This window comes from Camelus ferus, chromosome 23 (genome assembly GCF_009834535.1).
Source record: "Camelus ferus isolate YT-003-E chromosome 23, BCGSAC_Cfer_1.0, whole genome shotgun sequence".
Lineage (NCBI taxonomy): Eukaryota > Metazoa > Chordata > Mammalia > Artiodactyla > Camelidae > Camelus > Camelus ferus.
In genome coordinates, this window is record NC_045718.1 from 6847608 (window position 1) to 6874692 (window position 27085).

Genomic DNA, 27085 nt, shown 5'->3' on the forward strand with positions numbered 1-27085 from the left:
GAGAATCTCACACAGGGCTGGCAAAAATATAAACTTGTATCTGTAGTCTTTTAACAAACACTGAAATAGAGGTGCCAAAAGAACAGAGAATCACCATTTCAGAAAGAAATGCCCATGGAGAAATCTATCTGGCTTATCGAACGTTGCTTAGTGCAGCCTTCATCTCAGCCAGGCCAGACCGCCCAGGAAAGGGAGCGGGCCTCCAGCGGCGGACCTCTCAGTAGGGTGTTTTATTTCAGGTTGGCGGAGAATAGAATGACAACCATTTGTGCTCCCCATTACCGTGCCAAAGGGCTCTGATGCAGGAATAGTTGCCCCTGGTTTCTGTTTCATAGATACTTCTTATTTTTTTGTTTTCAGTGTATTTGAATGTCTTCTTTTCTTCATCCTTTCTTCTTTGTTTCCTTTTCTCTCATTTTAAATAAACTTTTGTGCATTATATAGTATTTGGAAAAAGTCATCAGACTGTCTTGTTATCTTAAAACATAAGTTACCTATCTACATTTCAAAAAGATGCATCTTATTATGTTTAATAACCCCCTGAAACTCATGAAACCATTAAGTGGACAGACAACATTTCTGGTTTCTAATTTCCTCCAGTAAGGAAGGCTAAAGATTCTTCAAATATTACATGTATTGTCTTTTCCCAACTGTTAAGAAAGTGCTTAGATCTTTTTTTAAAAAAAAGCTCTAACCCCTCAAAATAATGGCTATGCACACTAATCACTCTATTAGATAAGCATAATTAGCTAGTTATATTTCATTCTAGATTATTTCTCTTTAGCTCAAGAAATTGATAGAGTGGTATCTAACAGCATATGTTTCTTTTCATAGGTTAAAATAATTATTCCTCTGGGAACGTTTTGTTAACTTCATTTACAGAGATCTAAGTTCCATTCAAGCAAAAGAAAAATATGTGGTAAGTGAAAAAGCTCAGATGGAAAAATTGGTAGGTAGATGTCTTTACATCTAGTGGAAACAGACTTTAAAATAAAAGTGCCATTCCATAACTGTATTGACCCTGACATTTGGTAGGATACATGTGGAACAAAACTCAGGTGTCAGATAAAAGTGAAAAAGAATATGATGTATAGAAATAGTGGAGTCTTTGTCTCATCCTCAAGGGACTCAAGCAAAGAGGAGAAAAATGTTCACAATGTCAAACACTGCAGATTCACTGAGCAGCATTTAACCCAGACTCGAGTCAGGGTGTGTTTCAAGAAAGTGAACAGCAGTGCTGTGGCATAAAAACACATGTTACGGTACAGCACAGGGAACTATATTCAGTTGTAGTAACTTGTAGTAACTTACGGTGAAACACAATATGAAAACGAATACATGTATGTTCCTATAAGACTGAAGCATTATGCTGTACACCAGAAATTGACACAACATTGTAAACTGACTATACTTCCAAAACACAAACCAAAAAAAAAAAAAACCCCAAACCACACATGTTATGAAAAAGGCTAACCTGTTTACAGGATCTTTTCAATTGGTTCAGAAAACTCCCCAAACCACCTGGGCTGAGCAAAAATTGCTTTTTCCTCATTCAGATGTACTTACACATTTTTCTTTTCATTATGGTACATTTGTTTTTAGTCTAATTTAGAGTTACATAAATCATCTCTTGTGGTGTAATACTTTTTTCTGAAGACAACTTTCCCAGATACAGCTATTAACCTCTCCCTGTGGAGGGTTATAGGTCAGTTGTCTGGTTGATTTCACCCTCCTTTTTCAGTTTCAAAAACAGTGATCATATTTACTGCGAGTGGGAATTCATTGGAAGCAGACTGTCAGATGATGTAGTGGAAAAAAATTAAAGCCAAGCATAATAACATTCATTCCAATTGTTCTGACATTTTATTGATTTTTATCTATATTTGACTTGTATTGATGATTTATCAAAACTTATATATTATTCTAAATTTTGCTCAATAAAAAAATTTCATTTACTTATCTACTTGTTATTGTTACTAAAAAAGATAGCAGAAATATAAAAATGTATGAAAAATTGTTCAGTTATTTTTATGAGAGGAATTTTGTGATTAAGTAAAGCAGATGACATTATGATAAAAACAAATGTGGATTTCCTTCATTCAAGGGGCAGAAGAGTATGCACTGTTCTATTCCAGGAAGTAACTTTTAAACAAATTTTTTGAGAGCAAGGCCTCTAACTTTTTGCCTATACTTGACAAATCACATGACTATTTTAGATTCCATATGATAAGCTTATCACCTTGAAAACAGAAATTTAACAAGTGAAGTAGAATAATGAGGATGTTAATTCTTTTTCTTTTTTTTTTTTACTTCACCTCTTTTTCTTCCCTCCTTTAATTCCCAGCAAGTCTCTCCATCCTCTTTTTGTTTTGAGATTATTTAACTCATATCATTTTAGTTTTGGTTGCTCTAGAGACATAGCAGGTGAATGAGAAAGCAGTGAAGATCCATAACTTGGCAAAATGTTTATCAGTATGACTTCTGGTTTCCAACTTGACATAAAGAGAGGCTGGAAGCCATCACTTCCATCCTCAAAACAATAACAAAAAATCCCTGAACAAACTGGAAACCAACAACAATTCTCAGACCCATCAGAATTGAGATCACAGGACGAAGTGCTACCCTGAAAACTGGACAGACAGATGGATACAGAAAATCACAGCATACCTGGAGTGGAAGGCCAGCAGCAGAAGCCCACAGCTGGAGCCAAAAGCAATAAGAACATTTAAAACTATAACTGACTGATTGCTGGAGGCTCAGTGTAGACCAGCTCGAGAGTTAGAAACTGCAAAGGAGCCTAGACTGAGAGGAGCCCCCACATTTTGCCTTACAAGGTTCTGACTGTGAAGATCACAGAATAAATTCCTAGTGCTTCCAGCAGGGAGCAGGGAAATGTAACCATTTTGAAATATGACCAGAACTTTCTGTTCTCCTTCATAAGACCGGTTGTGAAAGGAAACTATTTTACCAGAGCCTAACCCACTGACCTGGGAGTTGAAAAACTCCTAACCCCAGCTCCCTCCAGCCTTCCACATGGCGGAAGAGAAATAAACAATTCAAACTCACTCTAAGACACAGACCTAACCATAGACTTGAGAATACTTTTCCTCCTCACGCACCTACCATGACATCAATGGAATTCCTGTAAAATAGAAGAAAATTACAGCTAAAACCCTGCAAACCTCAGATCTGCCTTAAAAAGTTGCTAAGGATACCCCCAAACAACAGGAGACAAAGATGCAAGAGAAAATTTTAGCCTCTGACACTAAGGCTACAGCAAATCACATAGATAGCCAAACTCCTAGTCAAAGGAAAATGAAGATCTCACACTAAAAGCCCATCTCCAGCAGTTCCTTTTACCTGATACATCATGCCTGGTTTCCACAAAATGTTAGAAGACACGTTAAAAGGCAAAAAAAAAAAAAAAAAAAAAAAAAAAAAAAATTCTGATGTTTATGAGTGGCAGAGAATTTAGAATGATCAGACCAGAAATATAAAATAACTATGATTAACATGCTAAGGGCTCTAATGGAAACAGTAGATGAAATGCAGAAACAGATAGGTAATAGAAACAGAACAGTGGAAGCTACAAGGAAAGAATTAGAAGGAAATGTTAGATATAAAAAATATTGTAACAGAAATGAAAAACACAGTAGATGGGCTCCTCAGGAGACTGGATAAAGCCAAGAATCAATGAGCTTGAAGCTATGTCAGCAGAAACTTCCAAAGTCGAAATGCAAAGAGAAAGAAAAATGGAAGAGATGGAACAGAATATCCAAACACTGTAGTGGGACTACCAGGAGAAGAAAGTAAAAAAGGAACAGAAGAAATATTTGAAGAAATAATGACTGAGAATTTCTCAAAATTAACGACAGCCACTAAACCACAGATCCAGGAGGCTCGGAGAACACCAAATACAGTAAACACTAAAAAACCTACACCTAGGCATATCAGATTCAAACTGCAAAAAATCAAAGGCTAAGAGAAAACCTCGAAGAAGAGTTGTGTCTCTGAGACTTCTCAGATATAAACTATCTTGGACAGGGCCCTGGAGAGAATGCCCAAATACCAAACTTATAAAATATTTGACATATGAAATATGAAGCAGGAAACAAGGTATCATATGATCAGGTACCTAAAGAAAAAAGTATACTAGGAGAACACAGAAAGGGGGACAATGAATAAATGCCTCACCGTCCCCATTCTCTGGTGGGACAAGTGTGCCCTGTGCTTCTCAGGAAGTCCCCAGTGGAACTGAACCCCAGCCCCCACAATGGAAACTGCTCTATAACACACACCATCACTGGCTTTTCACTTTTAACTCACTGACCCTACTTTTCCACGTGTGTTTCCTGGAATCATCTCCCGTATGAAATATTTACCATCATGTCTTTTTCTCAGGTCTGCTTTTGAGGGAACAAATCTAAGAAAGCTGGCTCTTGAAGTGGCCCCTGAAGAAAGTATTCTGGAATTAGTCCTCGTGCTGGTCAGGTGACAATGGAGACCACATCACTGGGGACATAGCAAGGCCCCACTTATATTTTTATTTGCCCTTTATGTTTCTTTTATGACTATCTCATTTATGCCCCAAAGTTTTTTTGGGGGGGGTCTTCAAAATTTTGATTGATAAGAATCAAGAATCATATTAAAAATATTAACACTGTAAGTCATGTGTTATAAATGTTTTCCCATTTTTTCATGTTTTGTTATGATATTTTGTTTTTATTTTATGTGCTTTCTTTTTGCCATATAAGGTTAGCGCTTTTACGAAGTTAAATCTGTCATCATCCTCATGACTTCTGGTTTCGGTGTCTCTCTGTACATTGACTTTTTTTTTTAAACTGTTTATTATGGACAGTTTCAAACAGAGTATTTGGCAGAATAATATAATGAACACCCATGCACTTCAATCTGGCTTCAATAATTAAGCTGATCTTATTTTATTTATACCTCCTATATTATTTTGAAGCAAATTCAGTCATTAAATCATTAAATATTTCAGTATTCAAACTGACTTTAAAGGTATTTTTAATTAACCTGCATTTTACATCTGCCGTAGTTTGTCTTGCTGGAATCACTAACTTTCACTGCAACATACTTATAAGGATACATCAAACATCAACATTAGTTAAGATTGTTGTTATATAATTTGTGATTTTAAACTAGTCTCTATAAGAATTTAATTATACTAAATACTTTGTTACTCATCTCTCATGATTAAACATACATATCTTATACATATACATATCAAATTTAAAACATATCCCATTTAATACTTTTTTTGGTAACTAAAGTTTTATCTTAATAAAAAGCCTCAGTTTCCTTTTTTAAAAAGGGGGCATGCTGTGGCAGCACACTTATTTAAACTCTCATTTCTTCTGGATCAGGGTGAGGCAGGGGCGGAAGGCAGCAGCTAACGACGTGGACGTGAGGGCAGAGGTAACCGTAAGAAACGCGGGGTCACTGCCCTCGAAGCCTTTAAACAGAACAATGACTGACTCAAGGCAGCCAATTACCGAGGAGCAGCATTTGAAGATATTTTTTCTTAAGCAGCTTGAGGACACAGTGGACTGATTAACTTTGTCTAGAATTGGATCATAAAGATCTCAGAGAACAAAGGAGACTGGGTACACCACTTTGGCAGGTCACCGGCGCTACCGTGAGGGCCCTGACAGAGGAGGAGTAAAAGACCACGAGACCACGGCTGGGAGCCTTTAGTCGAATGCTTGAGAAGCTTGAAACCTGTTTGCCCTGAGCCCCTCGCTGCCTGAGTGGTCCCCATCCCCTGATCTTGCTGCATGGAAGCCTGCCATTCCGCCAATGCCTAGAAATTAAGCAAAGCTTTCCCTGAGGCTCACACCTCATGACAGTATTTGTCCCCATCAGTGTTTGCCCTTCCTCCCTTCATTGTCTCCCGTCTATTGGAGGAATCAGCTTATTCACCAAGAGAGCTGTGAGATCTGGTTAACACATGTTAGCAGGAAGAAGGGAGCCTACATGGGGGAGAATCTTGAGGGTATCAGGCCAGCAGGGTGAGGGGGTAAAAGACAGCATACAGAAATACTGATCGACATGGAGGTACTCTACTAAGTCTCCAGTGACTCAGGATTTAATTTCCTGGCAAAGACATCTGCAGACGGTTTTATCAGTTTGTTGAGATGGTTCTCAGAATCTTGGACATGATGGCTGCCGATGGTAAATGTGTTGGAGATGCTGAAACAGCCTTGAGAGATTACTGAGGTAGAGATCAGAGGCTCAGAGAGATGAGAATGTTTTAATGGATTTATTATCTGATGATAGAGATTCCACTAGCTGGATGTGTTGCCTGAGATGGCCCAGGAACTCCCTGCATTAAAGCAGCAAAGAATGTGCTAATTAGGTAGACGGTGACACAATTGCGAAAACTGAGAAAATGGTGGTTGTTCTGTGTAGGAAGGCTCAATGCTGTGAGACGCCGTCATGGAACTGGGCTCCACAGTATTTCTATGGCTGGCAGTGTTCTAGACTAGCAGGGACAAGGTGGTGCCAGAGGGAAGGTGGGCTTTACCACCACAATAAGCAAGTGTCTACGTGGCAACCAGGATCCTAACCTTGAGGGTCCACATTAATGGCTGATAGATTACGATGCTCCCAAGGGTGAAATAATTGAGGAGTCATTCAATAAGGATAGTGTTTGGCTTCTGACAACAGCAAAAATAAATCAGGAATGGATGAGCAGAAGGTTGAAGTCAGATCCCAACACAGAAAAGCACAAACCCTCCACCAGTTTCCAGAATTGAGTCAAATCTCAGACCCAGAGTCCACAACTACATCAGAAACTGAGTTCTGCTGAGGAAGGTCCATGAAATTCCACTACAAGTATATACAGTAAATGTAGCCACAATCCTGATTATTTGTCAGAGAAACAGAACAGTGGGAAAGGGAATTACCTTGTGTTTTGAGAGTCTCTGGACATAGACTCTCAGCTGAGTCATCTGTCAACACAGATGTCATCACACCTCCTCTTAGTGTGGGGACTTAGGGATGCAAGTGAGAAATGAAGTCCTGGTTTCTGTCCATCTGGCAGGTTTACTATGAGTCTGTGGGTCCTTGCTGTCTTTGCTTCCCTGTCCTCACAGCATATAACTGAAATAGACATACTGGTCAGTTTGCTAAACCACTCTGGCCAGTGGAAAATGAGTCATTATCGTACAAAAGGTGAAGCCAAAGTTCCTAGAACTGTCCCCTCCAAAACCATGAGAGTAAATCAGAGACAATAGTGCATCATGGGTGGAGTTATAAATATTAGCCTTGAAAGTAGTAGGAGTGATGGTCCCCACCATATACCCATTCATCACATCAATATGGTTTCAAAAAATGGATCATGGGGATGATAACAAGATATCATTAACTCAAGCCAACAGCAGACCAGCTGTTGTGCTGCATATGGCGGAACCTCCAGCCAGAGAGCAGCGCTGCTTCTGGCCCTTGTGATGCCGTCTTTGATCCAGAGCTGGTGTCAGCAATGTTTTTTCGTAAAGGACTGCTTGGTAAATATTTTAGACTTTCAGGCCACATAGTCTATATCCCAATTATTCATCTCTCTCATTGCAGCACACAAGCAGGCACAGGCAACACAAAAATGAATGAATGCAACTGTGTGCCAATAAAACTTTATTTATAAAAATGGATTATGGGTCCAGTTTGGCCCATGAGCTGTAGTTTGCCAAACCCTGTTCTAGAGAACGCGATTTCCTCATCAGGAAAGATGTTCCTATTCACTTGTGAAAGAAATTAAACCATATTTTCTGTCTTTCCCAGGGCTATTTTAACTTCCCTACTCTTCATGAGAAAAATCAATCACCTTGACACTTTGTAGAATATCTCACTGGTCCACCATGTTGGTGACTTTATGATAATTGAACCTAGTGAGGAGGGAGTATCAAGAACATAATGGATCCCCTGTTAAGACACACACATGCCAGAGGGTGGGAGAGAAACTCTACGATAATCAGAGTCCTGCTCCATCAGTAAAATTTTTGGAGGTCCAATGATCTCAGGGAGGAATGGGACATCTATTTGTAAAGACATGTTACTACTTTCGCAGCACTATGAAAAAGCAATGTGGTGGTCCTTTCTGAGTTCTGGAGGCACACACACAGCTCCACTCAGGGTGGCCCTAAGGACATGGTCATCCCAGTGGTAAGAATTTAAGCAATACACCTGATGATCGCCTTTTAGGGAAGAAGAAGTGGTGGAGATAAAAACCGTATGGGTTGTAGTGCAATGGCAAATGGCTTGGTTAGTTGGTTAGAAACTAGAAACAATACTGAAGGTTTGATAAAGGAGTTATGGTGAAGAGCAATATGGGTGGGTCTATGTGAATGGACCTGAAATATGAAGACTTTCACATGTCATGTCACTGTCCACAAGGGGACGTCTACTGCAGAGGAGATCCTGAACCACTAGGTGGATTAGATGACTTTGTCCAGTAGATGTCAGTCGGCCTCTGTCTTTGACCATTCCATTTCTGGCACAATTAACCAAGGAGCAGAGGATCTATAGTGGCAGGGATGAAGGCTATGCATGAGCCCAAAGGCAATAACTCAGTTTTACAAGGCTTTGATAGTCACAGACATTGCTGAGTATCTGAACTTTCAAAAGCAGAGAACCATTTACTAGCATGTTGTTTACATCAAACCTCTTCTTTCATGAAGGGAGCAATGATCCATCCTTATTGCAACTGCAACTTATGCTGGAATGATTTTTTCCCCTTGCCCCAGTACTACCAGCCTAGCACTGACAGAATAACTGATGTGGTATACTAAATGGTATCGCCACAGACCAAGGAGGTCATTTTGTAGCAAAGGAAATGTAATAATGAATATGCACCCATGAGATTCCCTAGTCCTGTCATACACTATATCACCCAGAAGTTCATGCCCTGAATTTTAGAGTGAATACTCAAAGTTTTATCTAAGCTAACAACAAGGAGACACATAACTGAGTTGGAGCAATCTCCTTCAGGATGTGGCATAAACATTGAGTCAGTGACAATGAGATGGTGTCGTGTGTCCAGCAGCCAGAACACATAGAACCAAGAATTTTGGAACAAAAGTGGAATGGCTCTTACCAGTACTCTCAGTGAACTTTTGGGGGAATTTTTGTTTCCTTCCGACGCAACTTGAGGCTTTAAAGGTAAGTGACCCTAGTGCCCTACACCAGTGCAGCAGGGCATGCTTCTCCGGCCAGACGGCACTGGAAGTGTTTCATTAAACCCAAAGCTACAACTGATACCAAGTCATCTCGGGCAATTCATGCAGGTAGACTAGACTACAAACAAAGGAATTACTATCATCAGTATCTAGAGTTGATGATTCCTATTGAGAACAAGGAGAAATATGTCTCTGAACTTGAATAATACGCTGGGGCATCTCTTGACATTCTCATACCCATTAATAATACAAAGGAAACAATGATAGCCACCGTAGCCTAACAAAGGCAAGGTAATCAGAAATTCAGTCCCTTCAGGGATGAAGGTGTAGGTGACTCCACCAGGCAAGCAACTTACAGCAGTAGAAACGTACCTGAAGAAGAAGGCAGGCTAGAATAGGTAGTAGCAGACCTGTGACGCCTTATCTCATGTCCCCTTGATGGACCTGAGTTCACCCGAAGTTGTGGTTTCAGGCAGGGATGTGTGAGGGATGGAGATGAGCCCAGAGCAATCTTCTGCCAAGGGTGAGAGTCTGTACATCAGTGTCCTAGGCTCCCATTGCCTGGTAAGATACTTCAGAGTCAAGTTTCTCAGAAATTCCCCCAATGGGATTGAGTCCCCACTGACCACAGTGGGAAACCATTAATAAATGCATATTTATTTAGCTTTTCTCTTGCCCTTATTTCTGTTTTCCCTCTTTTTCTTTCAGACTTCCTATGATCATCTCCTAGATGAATTATCTGCATTCAAACCACTGTTTCAAGGTCTGCTTTGGGGAAAACCCAATATAAGTCATACACTATCTTAAAACACACAGACATACACATGTATATACATATAACAAAACCAGCTACATCACTTCCTATGGATACTGAGTACACCACTTCCTCTCAGACGCAGGTCTTGACCAGCAGTCATCTTGGTTAAAGGAATATGTGAGTCATCCTCTGATCCTAGCAATAGGGGACACACTAAAACCTTTCCAACCCATAATGAATACAGACATAATATAATTAGATCAGCAAATCAAGCAGAGAAGTTAAGGTCTAAATGGAAGACAATTCAAATGGTCTCCATTATTCACGCTGAGAAACTGATCCTGGATAGCACATGCATTGCACGGATGGTTATTGAGAGAAAAGAGCAAATAGCCTGCACAGTCTGACCAATATCACATCTTCAACATGTTCCTGGAAGAGCTTTTGAGAGAGAATTAAACTTACAGAATTAAACAGTGGAAAACCGGTTCCTTCTGCTAAAGCAAGAGAACATTTGTTAATAAATTTTAAAACCTGTATAGAGAGAGGATTTATTAGGCACCAGGAATAATTTAATGCCTTTAAATATGCAAATGAACTGAAATAATGTGTGAAAGGCTAAGTGATCCCTCACTTTGTGGAAATACAAAACAGCAACAGTTTAAATTTCCATTTTCTATCCATATACACATCAAGGGTCACGGTCAAAGCCTAGAATTTCTTCAGTTACCAAACTCTCAACATTTGAAATTACAAATAATTCTCAAGAAATCAAATGCTAAACAATGCACTCTGTATTAAAAAAGAGATGAAATAAATGATGGCAGAAATGAATCATTTAGAAAAGCCAAATCAAAAGATTTAAATATATGACATTTTCAAGTTGTTTTAGCCCAATTTAATTTAGAGTTTACTTAACTATTTTGTTTTACTTCACTTTACTTTTCTCCTTCCAGAGTTTTTCTCTCTTCCAATTCCATTTGCTAAAACCATGACATTAACTAATTTACTCTACAAAAAGAAAACTTAAGTTTCTTTTAAAAATATTGTTGTCACTTGACCCTAAGAACTTTCATTTGGTGGCAGGTATTGAGTGGCTGAAGGTAGAAGTGGAAAGGCATTTGGATGAATAATTTTTTTGGGTGCAAAAACCATGATAAAAAAGACAAAGGGAGGAAAACGAAAGAAATACTAAGAATTGTATTTTTTAGACCTATTTTTCAATTTAATATATATTTTATAAGAATAAAGAAAATCAGACTAAATTATTTATAATAAAAATACAAACTTGCAATCACTCATTATGCTTGTAATTTCTCAGTAATTTAAAGTACAATGCCTATTTTTATTGAAACTCAATAGTCTGAACTATACTTAGTTCAAATAAATTTTATAGGAAAGCTTTATCATTCTTGTTACTTAGAGAATAAAATGTTAAAAAAAATATTATCTGGATTGGATTTTAGGCTACTGTCCAGAGTTCAATTTTAAGCTGATATCCATCTCCATAAATAGATTTCATAATTCATATTATTTTGTTTAATATTGAAGATGGATTAGACAATCTCAGAAGTACAGGATTATTGCTGAATATTAACTTTTATAAAGATTTGAAACTTTTTACTACTAATAAAGAGCAAAATGCCTATAAATGAGACAATCCTTACTCATAAGAACTACGATGTCATAAGTGAAGTATCCCACTCCTTGTTTTGCAAATGAAGAAATCTGTGTTTAGAGACATTTAATGACAATTCTAACTAAGTGATAGAACACTGAACATTAGATAAAACATCTCCTGATTTCTTTCTACCATACTGCCTTAAATGTAAAAAATGATCACAATCTTTGTATCAGACAGTAAAAATTTCTGACCCCAAACCAACAGGGGGCAACACTAGTGGTGGAAAGGAAAACCTCAGTTTTAAGGTGTGGGAGATACCCCTCTATTTTTTTGTAAAAGTGGTTAAAAGTTTCAGACCATCCCCATTTGATAAACAATCATGAAGTATTATCCTGTTTTCCTCAATGAGATTTTTCAATGATCCTAAGAAAAAAATTAAAGGTGATGCAAACAGACCAACCATGAAGTTATGAAGCAACATTACCAATTTTACAGAACACTGCTTATTAAGAACGTAGGGGTCAAAAAGTGTGGACGAATAGATTCTGAAAGAAAGAGTCATATCTATATTAGGTACTATTAATCACCCACATGGATGTGCTTCCTTTTGGCTTCAAACTTTCAACTACTTTATCTTAACTTGTTTCACTTTTTGCTTCTCACAAAAGGTGGTGTTTAACTGAGGAACATAACCTGGTTCTATATATAATACAACCTAGAAAAAGTAGGGCGGTTGATGTCATAGGCAACACAAAAACTGCTGTGGTCAGCAAATCCTAAATTTCTCAAAGGAATAAAAGCAATTTTCTTGTAAGAGTCTCATTCTGAACCTAAACTTAGGTGAGTTTTCAAAGGGACAAATTGGCTTAGCCCACTCCCAACTGTCATTTTCCCCTGGTTCCAGTGAAGATGGCTCCAAAGTCAGGGTTATTTAAACAGCTTTTTCTAGGGCAGATGTGGACCTTCTCTCCTGGCGAGACTTTCTTACTTCAGGGCCTATCTGATGCTGCTTCCCTCGCGCTGTCTCTACTGCAGCTGGCAGAGAAGACAACCCTCATACTCTACTCTTCAAACAATTCAGATATCGCCTCAACTGGAAATGGCAGGTAAGCAAAAATTGAAAAGAACCTTCACTTGCCATCCCACAGATGGAAGAAAAGCAGTCTTCTGTTTTGTTTTGTTTTTAAGCCACAACCAAAAATAAATGAGGAAAGGCACTCCTTTTGTTGGGGAGGAAGAAACTTTCCTCTGCTCTTCTAGATTCTTCTGGCTGGTCTCAGAATTAAATTGATATGAGACAGACTGAGAGGAGAAAATCAAACAAAAGCTCAGTAACGTGTGCACATGGGAGACAGCCAGGAAAAGTGAGTAACTCGCCAACATGGCTGAGACTCTGACCTTAAATAACATCTTCAGCTAAAGACAAAAGAGGTTGTTGGAGGTAGTGGCTTGGACTTCAAAAGGGAGGAAGGCAATTCACGTGGAGATGGAAAAGCAAACATCTGCCAGATAAATGTTTGCTGAGCCTTGGAGAGACAAGGCGACACAGTAAACTCTGATCTCCAAGTTTCCATCTCCACACCCAGTTCGTATTCATTACAGATGTCCCTGGTGATGGCTCTGTTCCTGTAACAGGCCCTCTAGATAAATTCTTTTAGGCAGTTGGGGGATGGTCAAAGTTTCTTCCTGAGTCTTTTGGGGTTTGATTGTTTTCAGCTCGAAATAATCCACATGCCAAAGAGACATTTTGGGGTGGCAAATTTTGTTCCCTTACACTTTTGTTTTCCTTTTTATATGTTCAGAAAAAAGGATACAGCAGGTAACAGAGCAGAACCGACGGCTCATTGAACAATAAAGAGCAAAGAATCAAAAAAGTGGCTATATACACTTATGTATGTATATATGTGTGTATACCTATGTTTACATTTGTATTTGTGTCTGTATATGTATAAAATATTAAAGTGGGAAGAAACTTTAGAAAGAGATACATAATAACATTTTCTCTATTTCGTCTTTGTAACTAATGCCAAGTCATGGTGAATTTAATCCAATTATGCTTGTACATACAATGTAAATATAACATTTTTCAAACTGTTCTGAGGCAAACTTGGGAGCAAACAAAGTGCTAGCCTGATCAATCAGGTTTACTGATAGTTCAGATTTCAATGATTTATTTGGAGTTGAGATTGTAAAGCTATAGCAGTGGTCTTAGACTTTCCAGAGCAAATTTTAAAAAAGATGCATAAAACAATTGCAATGAAAGATATAAAACGGTCTTTCTTAGAGGCTTATGAAATTTGTTTATGGCCCAGTTAAGAAGAAAAAAGTTATTAGCAATATCAAATAAATTAGTCTCTTTTGATTTTTTTAGGAATTTGTGTTGTTTCCTCTGGATCTTTCTCAAAATCACAATACACACACATTTTATCAGATTGTCATAATGAAATGACTTGATGATGTAAAGTATTTGATACACAATTAGAAACATTAAACTATTTGTGGCTTAAATTAAATATATAGTAGAGAGATACTGAGTTAAGAATAAAAACCAGTAATTAGCTTTATAAGGCTTGTAATCTACATAGTTTTCATTCACATCTACAAATGTTAGCATGATCATGAGACCTATGCATCCACCCCAAAATACGATAGGACTTAAATATCTTGGCTTTTAAAAGATTTCGTGTAAGTGTTTGATCTAACACTTCATCATTTTTTATAAAGCAACATCTGCATGCTACCTGTGAAATGTTTTAAAGGTTTGAACACCTTTACAGAAGTTGCACATAGTACAACATAAATGTCTTGTTAAATCTTATAGAGAGTGTGGTCCCTGGAGTTGGCGGGGGCTGGAGGAGGAATATATTTCATGATGTCCGTCATTCGTGAGCTCTCCAGTAACGTCTGCCCGGAGCTAAAAACCCCCACGTGGAAGTAATGGTAATAGATGAAGGGGAGGGAGTCGTAGAAAGGTCCATTGACTGCCATTCAATTTCCTGAAATTGCCCACTTAGAATACTTATTTAGACATTACAAGCTTCACTTTCTCAAGTGTGAAGCCTGAGTGTGCTGAGCTGACAGAAGGTGCTATCTCCCTGCACGCTGCATTTTCAGGAAAAAGAAGACACTATCTACCTTGAACAAACAGAGCAGCCCCAGTTAGGCAGGTGCCTGTGATCCCCACCGGCCACTCACAGGTCTGCACCTTTATCACGAGGACCAAGGAGGAGACATTGGCTGCAGGAGCGTCGTAAAGGCAGACTAGCTGCGTCATTTGTGTGGGCATCTGCCCCGTCCACAAGTCAGAAGTCTGGCTAAAGGAATTATATTCCTCACTGAACATTTTCAAAATGGCCACACTTATTTCTCCTTACAAACCTCTTTTTAAAAAATAATGTTTAATTCATTTGTTTATGAGAGTAATTTGGAAAATTAAATATCTTGATGTTCTCAAAAAAGACCTCCTTTAAATTTCATGTAATGTTTTTAAAAAACAGAAGGATTAAAATCCCCCATGTGTGAAAACGTGCAGCTGAGGGATCTTGGTTTCTTACAGAGCAGGATGTTCCAGGCTGATCGCAGCTTTTTCTCAGCAACTCAGATGACTGTGAATTTAAAGGCTTGTATCAAAAAATAAAGGGCATTTGAAGCTAAAAGGATCCAGTGTCCTCTCATGCAAAGTACAGGTAGACCATAAATAACACGTACCGTTAACTCTGGGTGTGGAGCAAAACTAGTCTGGAAAAACAGAAGTGTTTAAAACATGCTTTAAAATTTTCCTCTCCTATAACTGTCACGCTTCCTTTGTTATGAATATAGAAAATCTATGCAGTTTCTCTTGGTTATTAAGTATTCTATAAAGGGTCTTGGTCACATTTACTTTGGTTCTAGGTAACAGGCATATACTTTGGGCTAGGACAAACAAAGAGATCAATGTATTGGAATATTATTCTGAATATTATTCAGATTCCAGCTGAAGTTACTCAGGGCTTTGGGTTTTGTTTTTCTTTTGTTTTGCTTTTTTTTTGTTTGTTTTGGTTTGGTTTTCTTAATGGAGGTATTGAGGATTGAACCCAGGACCTCAAGTCTGCTAAGCACACACTCTACCACTGAGCTGTACCCTCCTGCCCCAGGGCTTTGAGGTTTAAAGAAACGGTTCTGGGGACTCTACCCCGTATTCTGTGGTCAACTTAGCACCCTCGTCATTATGGGAAGTTCCCAGGAGTCCCGCTGGCTGCATGTCCTTGGACCTATTTAATTCTCAACTTAACCTAAGGTTCCTCTCTCTCTCCCTCTATTTCTCTCTCTTCCTCTCTTCCCAGACAGATGTTTAACTCTCCCCCTTTAATTTTCTCAAAACAAACATCACCAAACCCTTCTATAAGGGCTGTGTGGTGTGACAGACTTTATCAAGTGGGGGCTACCTTGGGGATCCACACCCAGCAGCACCCGCAGTGAGAGATCTTAGATGCCCCTCTCTGTCTGTCGTTGTCATTTAGTCACACGAGCAGGAGGCCCAGCTTGTCTTCCTCAAGATGGGTTCACCCTTGTGTCTCCTTTACTTCATTAGGCAGAATAACTGAGCTCAGTCCTTTCCACTTGGCTCCGGGGCCCACCTTTGTATCAGTGCACCCTGATAAAGCACATTCGTCTGTGACTTCCTTCCACCTCAGTTTCTTAAATGGAAAGGAGCAACGGGACAGTTTATTTCCCCTCCCTCAGCGGGACGCACTCCAGGCATCGGTGCTGCCCCTGAAATATTTCTGGCTCTCTTCCCTTCCACGCAAAGGGCAGGGCTGTCCTTTCTGGCCCCTCGGGATTGATGAAGCAATATGACAAGTTCTGAACGACGCGTCGTGAGCGGTGAACGTCACTTCTGGGCAGAAGCAGTTAATTTCCAGTGTGAAGCCTTCTGTCCTCCCCCAGCCAGGTGACCAGCCATGCTTGTGAGGCACTCGGTGCCCCTGGGTGACGACGAGACAGAAACACTGCTGCTGACCCGTGGTAGACGCGTTACGTAAGTTAGACATGAGCCATTCGCCTGCACTGCTTGTTATAATAGCAAAAAATACCCTCCTCTGACTGAACTCACCATTACTATGCAGATGTACAAAGAAGGCCTAGCTCCTCGGGTGTCTATAAGGGATCTGACCTTCCTCAAAGCCCCCACCGTGCTAGGTAGCAAAATTAAAAAAAAAAAAATTAAAATATCTCAACTCAAAATATCTGTTTCTTCAAATTTAAACGTTTTTCCCCCGTTTAAACTCTTCCAGGTAGATTCACAGACTGGGGAGTCTCCTGTAGCATCATGCTGATGAGAGGCTGCAAGCCCCAAGTCCACTTCCGACAGCTCGCGCTGCTTCTGGGCTCCCCACCGGGCTGCGGGGACCATATTCCAGGCCCACTGCTCAGTGCCCCCGGCCGGCAGAGACCGCACCAAGAACAAGCTCCCGGGAGCAGCAAACTCCGCAGAGCTCTCCCCCTGCTCACAGGCCCTCTCTGTGTATTCTCCTAAGGTCTGGGTGTGGTTCTGATTAGTCCTCGCTCCCTGCAACCTCCAGTTTCAGGATCATTTTGCCTTAGTAAGAGCAACCTCACTCCTCTCCCAAAGTTGGCAGCATCACTGATTTGCTATCCATCAAATCAGTCGGGAGACAGAAGAGCCTCTGAGCAATCCCTCTAGGTAAGCACCCACAGCACCGCTTCTCCCTGACGGAACAGAAGGCTCATTCTGCAAGGGGGTCTCCTCTCAGAGACTGAAATGTGGTGGGGCCAAAGGCCCCGTGGTTTTGGCTTTTATTTCAACATAATGTAACACATGGCCGATTTCTGGGACTTAAGTCTAGGGAGACATACATAGTTGTACCACGATGCTTTCTCCAGTTTCAGAGGCTTCCTCCCACGGTCAGCCAAGTCTGGGAAGTGTGGTCACTGCACCTCCACTTCTCGTCTGACTCTCCTCATGGACAGCATTGCTCCTCCTCTTCAGGGCTGACTTGGTAAAAAGCTTGTTCATTTCTGAACATGTTTGTAAAGATGGAGAGCATACTGTAATAATATATGCACAGTATTAGCCCCATTATACTAATCAGATAATTATATTTCTGAAGCCAAAGAAAAAGGGTTGATTGCTCTTCTAAATAACAGATCTGAGTATTTCGCAGAAACCAGGAGCAGAGACCACAGCCAGGCTTCCTGAGGACTGGACCCCAACCTGCAAAACCATTAGAAACCCCCTTTGTCCTTCCTTTCTCTCTGACTCTCATATTGGTCCCCTATCTCTGTTTCTCCGCAAATATACTCCATTTTAAATTTATTTTGTTTTCTTTCTGCAAGCTTGATTTTAAGTCTGTGTCATGCACATTGTCTTACAAAGCACCTCCCCAAAGTGACAACCTTAACCCCCAAGTTGATATCAGTGCAAGTCACATAATCCAGACGGAGCAGAATCTTAGAACCATCGCTTCGAATTCCAGGAGCAGAATTCTCCTTGGTCTTGTCTGGGTCTTTCGCTTATTTGAAAACATCAAATGCATCCAGGAACAGAAAGTTATTGAGGATAATCATGACTGATACAATTCAGTCTTATAAACAAGGAGAGAACTCTCAGATTAAGACATGTACCAGTGAGAGACCTAATCGGAACCAAAAAAAAAAAAAAAAAATTTACTAAAATCCTGGCAGCAGCTACCTTCCGAATTCCTTTGTTCCTCTCCTAAATGCAAACAGGATGCCTTGATCTGTTGGTTTGGTTGTTGAAGACACTGTATGAATGTGTCATTACCACAAACTTTGGGGAGAAATGATCTGGAAAACTGCTGAACAGGTAACACAAGGCAACCATGATCAATTAAAGTCATTGCTCAAGGACAAAGACACCGGAGGACACCGGCTCAGTAGGGCCATCCGGCTCTTCTCCCTCCTTCCATCACTTTAATGATTTGTCATCCTCATCTGCACAAAACTCCTTTAAGCTGCCAAAGGAGAAATAACCCACAGGCTTCTAGTTATTGACCAACACACACACATAATACACAACCTCAGTTCCATTTCTGGGTTATCAGTCAAAATGTAATCATCCTCTTCACATCTTTAATGAGTTAATGAGATAGCTGATTTATTCATGGAACTGTTCTATTTTTCACACGACTCTAATTCATTTTATTTGTTATTTTTCTTCTCTTTCGTTTCTATGTCAGATAAAAATAATTGGGGAGAGAGAAACATTTTCAGCTCAGATTATGTTTTTGTTACTTTTTCAAAAATTCAATGGGCATCTACTAAGTGGCAGGTCATTTTCTAGGCCCTGTAGATACTGTCATGAAGGAATCAGAAAGCATCTTTCCTTTGTGGACCTTATAGTCTGGGAAGAGGAAGATGGTGAAAAACAAACAAGAGAAATTAATTTCAGATAGTGATCGCTTTGAGGAGGAAAATAAAGTGATATAATCAATGGTGCCTAGATGCTGGGTGCGCTTTTGGTTTGTGATGTCCAGAGAGAGGCCTCTACAAGGTGGCTTTTGAGATGAGATGAGAAAGAAAGGAATAAATCTTCATATGGTAATTGGAAGAGCAGAACACGCCAACCAGTAAAAACACCAAAAAGTAAAAATACAAGTGGTGTGTCAAAGGCCAGAATTACTACAGTGTGGAGAAAGGGAAGAAAATTACGATTTCAAAAGAATTCCACAGTGAGAAAAGGTTAGAAAGAAGAGAGAGAGAGACAGAGAGACAGGAAATGAAGGAGCTTTAAAAGGAGGCTACCCAGCACAAGTGACAGAAAATGCAGAGTTGTTTTTTGTTGAGAAGACCATCCCAACCCCTACGGAAACTGGGGAAGGAAAAAATCAGTCTGAATAAGTCAAGTATCATGAGTTACTCAACTGGATGGTCAAGTAGACAGACAAATACAAAAGCCTAGAAAACATAAAAAAAGAGATTTGGATTTGGTATTTTCTCCCTCACGTTATATCTTAATTTTACAATTTCCATAATTTCTTTTCTCTCCAGATCTCTATATACACCTGCAACTCCAACTATACTGAGTGACGGTACTTAAAGTTCCTTAACAAATGTTGTTCCTCCTTTATCTTCCAAGTTGCTGTTCTTTTTGTTTCTAAGAACTTCTCTCTCTGTCCTCAATTGTTAGCACCAACATATCTTTTAAGAATGAGCCTAAACATCGCTTCTTTTATCAGTTAACTTGCATTGCATTCAAGTCACAGAAAACCCTACTTCACTAGCTTAAACAATGACAGAATTTATTAGCTCATGGAGCTGGAAATCCCGAGGAAGGAGATCTTTCTAAATGAGCCTAAGCCAGTGGTTCCAGCTCAATCCATTTCTCCTCATTTCTCCTGGCCGCAGACATCTCTGTGTGTTGCTTTAATCCCCAGTCTACAGAGATACAAAATGGCTATAGCGTTTCCTGGATTCTGTTAAAGGAAGAGATCAGCATTCAATATCTGAAACGAAAGCTTATTATTTAAGTAAGCAAGGAAGAACTGTCTTTTTTTCAGGCAGACTCTCCTTGAGGAAAGCTGACCCTATATGAGATTTTAGGAAGCACAGAATTCAGAGACTGGTGTGCTTTTCAAGGTGGAACTGTTCAGTCACTAGTGGAGTGTGACAGTTGCTGACTTTCTGACGCTCAGGAGCAAGGTGTCCCTGATTTGGATAAGTTTGAAAAGTACGGCCAGTGAGGAGTATTGTCTTTGACTAACTTAATGGATTAAAATGGATTCTGATGGATACTTGTTACAATGGCTACAGAATAATCTGCCTTTCCTAAGAGTGTGGGAATGGAGACTTTTTCATTTTATTCCTACCAACCCATGCCCAAAGAAAGAGAACAGAGGCACTTCTGGAGACTCTCTCATGAGATAAAAGAATCACCTTTCCTAGAGCTCCCTACCTAGACTGTCTTTACATCTCATTGGTCAAAGTCAGACTGCGTGCTTCTTCTTGAATAAATCTCTGCAGCCTTGGTAATGCTATATTCCAATTAGCTAAGAACTGCCTGGTTCAGAAGAAATCAGCAAGTGAAGGGGAGCGGTATCATTTGATCGGCTCAGACAGATCCCGTCCCTCCCCTGCAACTGGGGTGAAACTCGTAAACTACAGTACGGACATCATGATCCGGAGGTATCTCTGGATCTTGAGAGATGATGATATTGTTCGCCATCTCTCTCCAGAAGCATTCCTTGCAGCATCTTTTGTCACTCTTACCTAAGGACATTTATACTGTCCTGGCTGCCCCTCTCAACTTTTCTGACCAACAGGAGAGTGTAACAGGCAACATTCCCAAAATGTCCAAGAATACGTACTCTGAGACAGAATGAAGCAAAGCTCAATTCCTTAGGGGTATTCATTATCAGGGTGGTCGAGCGTTAGTCCTAGAGCATTAAATGCTAATTTTTAGTTCAGTTGTTTTGTATTTAAAAAGTGATGCAGGCACATGACTACAATCTCATCTGAAGGAGGACTAAGTAGAGATTCTTGTGGACGATCACACTCACAGTGAGTCATTGTGGACGACTAAGTCTCAGCCAAGCGGACAAGGGAGCTCTCACTCTCGCACGTAAACTTGCAGGGGGAGGGCTACAGACACGTGACGCTGCAGAGAAGAGCTGCACCTGCGAGGCTTCTTTCAGGCAGATGCTCAGGCGCATTCCTTTCACCTCTGTCTTTATTCATGAAATCTCTCATACAATGGTGCACAGACAAACCCACCACTATGAACTGAATTGTGTCCCCCCACCCCAAATTCCTGTGTTGAAGCCCTAACCCCCAATGTGACTGTGTTTGGACGTAGGACCTATAAGGAGGTAATTAAGGGGGGAAAATGAGGTTGTAAGGGTGGGGCCCCGATCTGGTAGGATTAGCATCCTTAGAAGAAGAGACAGCAGAGCTCACCCTGTCCTTCTCTCCCCGTGTGCACACGGGCATACAGCAAGCCCCACTGTGAAATCTACCTTGCCGGCACCTTGACCTTGGACCGCTAGTCTCCATAACTGTGGAGCAACACATTTCTGTTGTTTAAACAACTCAACCTGTGGTGTTATATTATGACAGCCCAAGCAGACAAATATACCCACAAACTAAATGATATGAAAAGCTCTAAGATGTGTATAAAACCCAGAGCGAGGAAGAGCTCTGCAGCAGACCCAGACTGTGTACAAGCAGACCTGGGGCTGAAGCCACATGACCTGCCAGACCGTTGGTTTAGAGGTATCTGTGATGGGGAAGGTGCTACACAGGGCTCATAAAACACCAACTGGAGAACCATGATGCAGCTCCCTAGTGTCCTGGAGAAATCCTCCAACTAAAATGGAGAACTACATACCTCTCTAAAACCAACTCCTAAGTTCCTGGGTCCTGGTACAGATGGAGTGTTTGAACACGGAACACCCAGTAACCGTGAAGCCAGGACAGCCAACCATGAGGTGAGTTTTATCAGACGCACCGAGTCAAAAGTTCGGGCAGGCCCAGTAATAGCCCACCAGAACCCGACGGTAGTATTACAACTGGGCTTGAGCGTAAACAGAACCGAAGGGCACAAGCCACCTGCAAGGGCAGTTACCCCAGACTCCGCCTCATCCCCACGGATGCGCTGCCCCGACTCAGCTCATTCCTATGGCCATTTGCGAGGAACCCTCACAACCCACTGTCAGAGAGGAAAATGGTGGAGTTTGGTTTGCTGACAGGGCAGCTTGGCAGGTGCATGAAAGCCAAAAACGGACTGCTACCGGGCTACAAGCCAACCCAGAGTCGGCTCTAAAAGACCATGGTAAGGAGATGCCTGTGTGAGGAGAAGTATGAAGAGGTAAAAAATATAAATAGATTTTTAGGCAGTGATGAAAGGTTTGACTTTGGTCAAGGGCTACAATAGGAATATGGGAAGGTTAGAGACAAGGAGTTTTGAGGTCGAGGCATGAGGCATGTGAATGGACACGGGATGACCACCCTGGAAAGACTGCATATTAATGCTCATCAGAGATCATGCACATGAGAAAGGCCTTAAACAACCCAGGGAGGCACAACGGCTTGGCCAGATGATGTCGGCTGGCCGCTGTCTGTAGCCGCCCCGTCATGGGCACAACAGGTGCGCCAATCACACAGCCACGTCACCGCGACGGGAGCCGCACGTGAGCTCGGCAGCACGGGCTCCCGAGCACCAAGGCCGATCTAGCTTCTGCTGCTGCTGGATGTACCAGCTGAAAACTGCAGGGCCCCCAGTACGCACCGCCTTTGGAGAAGACTCATTGGCCACTTGGTAGCAAATTGACTGCGCTGGCCCTCTTTCAACGAAGGGGTAGCTATTTATTTTAACAGAAATAAATATGTAGGCCAGGCATGGGTTTCTCTCTCCTGCCCACAGCCTCACCCAGAACCACTGAGGGCTTAGAGAATGTCTGATTCGCTGGCAGTTTCCCACATACTAGCGCATCAGACCAAAAACGACTTGCTTTATAGCAAAGAGCGAGTGAGAATGGGTACATGAGCTTGAGATTCACCACTCACATCGCAAACTATAGCATCCAGAAGCCATCAGCCTGGATAAAGCGCTGGAACAGCCCATTAAAGGTACAGCTGAGGCATCCGCTCAGAGGTGCCACTTTACATGGATGCACACCATCCTCTGGGGCACGATATGCATTTTAAATAAAAGATCTTTATATGCTGCTATGTCCCCAGTAGGTGGGACACATGAGCCAGGGACCCAAGAAGTAGCAACAGGAGTGGCCAAATTTATCATCAATCCCTGTGAGCCATTTGGGTAATCTGTGTCCTCTGTACCTACACCCCTGCCAACTCCAACTGCACTGTTTGCTTTGCTGGGAAACCCCATCCTCCACCCACTCAGACTGTCCCTGCCCTCAGCATCCTCACCATGTTCCAAAGAGGAGAATAACTCCTGCTGGAGGAGTTTGGGGGAAGGGACTAGCGCCCCCATCACAGGCTGTGGGCAGTCAGGCTGGTCAAATAGAGAGAGGAATGCCCTGAGGCTCTTCTTCAGGGGAAAGACCTGAGGAGCAGTTAGAGGTGGTCTCCTGGGACAAACTGGAGACACCTTGCAGCTGCCAGGAAGAAATACTGGTCTCACGGATATGCAACGGAATGGTATGCTCAGAAGGGAAGGTTACACTGGTGGTGGGGGTGTGATTTGTCCTATCTACGTTCCTCTGCTATTTTCCCCAGGGAGAGACAAGCGCTAGAATCTTGAAAGAGCTGCTGCCATAAGATAATCTACAAGGGAAACTGTGCTGGAGAATACTGTACACTCCTCAAGATCCTTCTTCAGAATGATGTAAATATCCCCCAGTTTGCTGAGAGTCCTGCCAACAAAATAGCTCTCAGTGTCCAGCCTCCTTGGGGTTGCACTGCTTTGGATGTAGAAACTTGCCTCTTTAATGTCACATCTCCATCCAGAGGCATTCCACATTCAATGGCCAGCTACACTGGGAAGACAAGGTCTGGATCCCTCGCCCCGACTTGAGACAATTTTCAAGCCCAGTTCCATGGTCCCTGTTTGGGGGGGGGTGCTCCCAAGCCTTTATAAGGATGACTTCACAGCCAAACATCTGTCTATTTCTGCTTTCTTTTCTCCCTTCCACAGCATTGATCCAAAAGCACTCCTCAGTAAACATCTTACAAACTAACCTCCACCTCAGAATTTGCTTCCCAGGGAATTCAACCTATAACCAGATGCACGGTCAATTAAAATGCTTTTACAAGCTACATTTGCTATTGTGTCACCAGAGGTTCATGCCATACCCAGTTTTATCTCTGGAAAGTCAAAGATTTAAGTTTTGCACGTAGGTGCATTTCAGTGATAGAAGAACCACCATTTAAGTGCTTATTATCTGTGAAATTGACTTTTAAAGTAGTCTGACAATTTTAAACTTCAAACAATATTACAATTAAGATGCTTTTTACTTTCCTTTTAGTCACTGTGGGAGCAAATTTATTAATAAATATATTTTGATTTGCAAAAAGGTTGCAATAATAATCATTTGAATGACTGCAACTAAGATCCTAAAAAGGATTATTTTCCTTGAAAGTTAGAAAACAGAAGAGCAAATATTAACCCAAGATGGATTTTTTTTCGTGATGTCGTCCTCACTTTTCTTAGCACCTGGCAGTGAAAATGCAAAACTCACAGATTCACGTATATCACTATCGGAAGTATTTTGAAAGGTCTTTGGAAAGACTGTGTCTTTTTAGAGGCTCAGATACAAAGTAAATATTTAAAGCACTAAAATAAATAAATCAACAAATTAGCAAACAAATACACAAATACATGTCTGAATTGAATAATGTTTCTTAAATTTAACTTAAATGTAACATTCAACACACGAACCCGGAATATGAAAGCTTTTGCAGGCACTGATGTTGTTAGCGAAGTTGACTTTTGCACTTACCTCTCACAGATACCTGCATGCCAAATTCAGAAATTCTATTTGCATATTCCACTGAAGATTAACTAGCCTGTCACAGATCTGAAAAGCAGAAGAGAGAACAGATCATTAGTATCATTAGCTTAATACATTGTTTATGAAAACCCTAATGAAGGGAAATATTAAAAACCTGGAAAGCTCAGCACAGAAATTAGAAAGAAGAGTTTGTTTCTGAATAGAAGAAAATTTCTTTAATAGCTTGCTAGTCAAAACAGCCAAGGGAAACAGCCAAGGTAATTCAAAGAGCGAGGAGACGTTATTTGGGAAGAACCAGAATATTAAAAGAAATGAGTCTTGATGGTCACATTACTCCCACGCTTCCTAAGTGGTACTGTATCCTCATATATTTTATATACTTGTTGGGAAGGACTTTTAAACATTAATTTGTGCTGTAGTAAAATTATATTATGTAAAGTGCTTTAAATGCTAAGGCTTAGCATGATTAAGCAATGCTGAAACTATTGTGATGTGATAGAAAACCAGCGAACTTATCTTCGGTAAGAGGAACCAAGAGCTCCAATTATCTGCCCACAGACTGTAGTTTGAGTCTGTGTATTTAGGCTTATAAAAAGAATTTTAAAAGAAAATAAATCCCATAAATTTGTTTAGGAATTTTCAGTAGTATTCATGACCATTTAACTTCCACCTCGGTTTCCCAGGACTTATTTATTATAAATCGTGTACAATCTCAGTTATACGCGCACACACACACACACACACACACACACCCCTTTCCTTCACATCTCTATTCATGCTGTGCCTCACAGATTTTAGACTCTTAAGGAGGAAAGAACTAAATTCACCACCTGACTGTTCAAATCATTACTTCTTCATATCATCCAAGGAGTGTGTTCCATCATTCTTTTCATGTCTCCAAATCTTATCTGATCTTCAAAATCCAGTTCTATCCCTCTTGCAAGAAGTGTTCTAACTTGTCTTTAACAAAAATTTCTTCTTGAAATTTTCATAACATTAATATCTGCACCATACATATTAGCTTTTAATGATAACCTATTTGTCATTATCTGATTATCCCATTTGTGTCTAATTTGTCTCCTTGTAAACAATGGAAGTAATTTCAAGACAAATGTCATGCCTTCTATCTCTGTACCCTTGGATGCTCCCAGGGCACAGGGTAAAAGAACCAAAATATATTTGTTGAAATACTGGAAAATCAAAGATCCTTCTTTCATTTACATAAAGCTTAAGATATCTTTAAACTAAACAACCACCCAAAACTCTTTACGCTTAAGCATGAATTCATGACCTCTTTTTAATGGCTTTCATTATTCTTAGGAATTCCAGGGTTAAACTCAGAGATTATTTTTAAAACAACGCAAATTTTCTTGTAGGCACATCTAACAACATTAAGAAAGCACAAGTGTCATCCATGCTCTGTGTCAAAAAGTTATGTGCGGAGTGAAATGTACCTGTATTTATTTAAGTTGCCTGGTAGAGGTGTGTTGTATCATTTTTGGTGACTGTATCATCTCTTGAGAATACTTGCATCCCATTATTTGGGTCAACGAATAATAGTACTCCTGTGTCCATATCCTCAGGCCTAACTAACTGAGCTCAGCTGGAGCAGCTGGAGCAGCTGGAGCAGCTGGAGAAGGGGTTTGCTCAGGGCCCTGTTGGAATACGAAGGCTTCATCTCTATTCCACTTTCCCCCAGATCATCTTAGGTTCAGTGGGGTGGTGTGTACAGTGGCAAATTTGTTAAGATGGTAGTATGTTTCTCAAAACTTACAAAAATAAACTGTAAAGATTTTGGAGAGGGAAGGAAGGCAGATGCCACTACCACCTGAAGGCCATCATGGCTGGATACGTGACATCACGTGACAAATAGCCACAACGTTGCTCCCCACATCCCCGCTCGTCCTCACTCCCGCTGCTCTGTGTCCAGCCCCCTGCCCCCAGCCATGGACTGTCTGTCCTGCTGAGCAAAAACGGCAAAGGCTCATCACTCAATGCTAGACGGTGTTCCCAAAGACTGCTCCAAATTGGCAAACACACACACTTGGCTTCTCTGATTGACTGATCAGTGGCA

At 40.7% G+C, this 27085-nt stretch overlaps 1 long non-coding RNA gene across 15 annotated transcripts in view; it reads right to left on the reverse strand.

The window, feature by feature from the left end:
• LOC106730317 overlaps positions 1 to 27085 on the reverse strand; it is a 230561-nt gene that overhangs the window by 19010 nt on the left and 184466 nt on the right. For all 15 annotated transcript variants that reach the window (XR_004314664.1, XR_004314660.1, XR_004314657.1 and 12 more), the window contains one exon: positions 25000 to 25077. This is a non-coding gene — a long non-coding RNA (uncharacterized LOC106730317). The remainder of the gene's footprint in view (positions 1 to 24999; positions 25078 to 27085) is intronic.